Source organism: Echinops telfairi, unplaced genomic scaffold, assembly GCF_000313985.2.
Source record: "Echinops telfairi isolate 266 unplaced genomic scaffold, ASM31398v2 ScPeMD7_7420;HRSCAF=8458, whole genome shotgun sequence".
NCBI classification, from domain to species: Eukaryota; Metazoa; Chordata; class Mammalia; order Afrosoricida; family Tenrecidae; genus Echinops; species Echinops telfairi.
This window is the reverse complement of record NW_022111320.1, coordinates 48,316,030-48,318,088: the sequence shown is the minus strand read 5'-3', so window position 1 is coordinate 48,318,088 and position 2,059 is coordinate 48,316,030.

Sequence of the window (2,059 nt, the reverse complement as noted above, 5' to 3'; positions counted from 1 at the left end):
GCAGCCATGCAATGATGCTGAATGCAGGAAGATCACAGGCCAGTGGGCGGAAAGTCTTGTGGATCCAGTGGTGGAGGAAGCACTGCAGCACTGGCTTGGGTCTCCACATGGCTCCTCCAGCTCCAGGGCTCTGGCTCCATCAGCATAGTTCCATGTGGCTTGTCAGCCAGAATGTGCAGCAGGGACAGTGTCGGTCCTACCTCCAGGGAAGAGACAGGAGTTCCCAGAATCCTCAGCAGAAGTCCATGCCCACCCAGAGGCCTCGCTGGCTATGACCTAATTGACAGACTAGACTCCACCCTTTTGCAAGTTGACAGGAGATTCTGTAACGGCCACACTGCCCTTTTGCTCTTAGAGGGTTGATTATTCGAACATGGGGGTGAGTTTTCATTTCCAGACCTGAAGGTCAAGGTCCATCGTCTTGTGAGGGGCCGGGGGTCCCCACCGATCTTTATCCGACCCATAAGCTTGGCCTCTTTTAAGATCGTGTTCCTTTTAAACCTGCTTAAAGTTTGGGGACCAAAAAGCAATGGGAAGGGACAAGAACAGGGTGGTAGGATGGATGGGGAAAGGTTTCTCAACAAAATTCTCCTAGGACAGATAGCCCTCGCTATGCCCTAAGAAGACACCATGTATTGCAGTGTAATAGAAAAAAAATAAATAAACCCTGGTCTTACCAATGCAGTTCTCCATTCCCCCAAAACTTCTTTAGAATAGGCCCCTGTGATCATCCTGTATCTCCCAAGAAAATCTATCTTGTGATGACCCCTTTGGTCATTACAAAATAATGGTCCCCACAGCCTTCTAAGCTGACCCCTCTGTCTTGCATTTCACTGACCCTCAGTAGCTGCTAGGGATCTTTTGGAAAGCACTCTCTCTTTGGAGCCTGAGAGAGGTGTGTGACTGAAAGAACTTGTCCACAGTCACCCACTGATAGCAGAGGCATGCTTAAACACGTTTTGTTTGGGAAAGGTCCATGTATGTATGAACCAGAACCCCAGTAGCCATACTGTTTACTTTCCTGATACTATCTTTTGGCTTCACCGTGAGTCCTCAGGGACCAGCCCAGCTTGTAGCCCTGAACTAAAACAGTGGGAAGCTCTTGGAACCTGAAACCCCCAAGTTTAAGGTCCAGTTCCAGCGAAGTCAGGCAGGGGCGGATCTGGGGCACTGCTGTGGATTCAGCCTGGAGTGGGGGTAGGGTCTGGGAGGCTTGGGCCTGTCACACAGAGGCTGAGGCCTGCTGGGAGTTGGCTGTATGACCTTGTTGGCCCCAGGCCCAGCCCAGAATAGCTCTGGAGCTGGGCCCAGCTTGGGTCGGACCCTGTGTATGCCTGAACATGGGCATATGCGCTCTGGCACTCAGGTACATGGGAGTGTGTGTGCATTTGTGTGTGTAGCTCCGTGTCTCCAGATCAAAGGCACCCCGTGCCCACACATGCGTGCTTGCGTTCCTTGGAGCAATGTGTCCGTCTGTCCTGGTGAATGTGCAACTAGAGCTGTGCTACACGGAGGCCTTGCTCACTGGCTCAATTGTGGGTCCATGACACCTTCCCACCACTACAGGATAGCATGTGTGTGCAGGGGGCAAGACCAGGGTGCCAGTGGTGAGTACACGCAGCTGGATGGCATAGGGGCTCTTGGCTTGAGCGTGAGATGGGCAGGTACCCTAATTAGTTTTTGGTAGTAGACAGACGAACTTTTTTCTTCGTATAGTTTGCACCTGTGATAGCGGCCCCCATTTCCTCCCAGCCAGGACTGCCGAATGCTTTTGAGCTGTAAACAGGTTGCAGGTGTTTGGGCCCCACATCCCGGCTCTCAACAAGGACCGAGGACCCAAAGAACCCAACCTCAATGGGGCGTCCAGGTTCCTGAGCCATCACCCCGGAACCCTGTGAGACGAAAACCCAATTCCTGAAAAGCCCCTTACTCTGCCCCTTCCCCATTTTCTTTCCTTTCTCAAAGAAGTGTATACAATTGCCTACTAAAAGAACCCCGGGGCTCCTTACTCTCAACCCACCTGTGCGGCCAGGCAACAGCCCGCAGCTGTGTCCTTGAT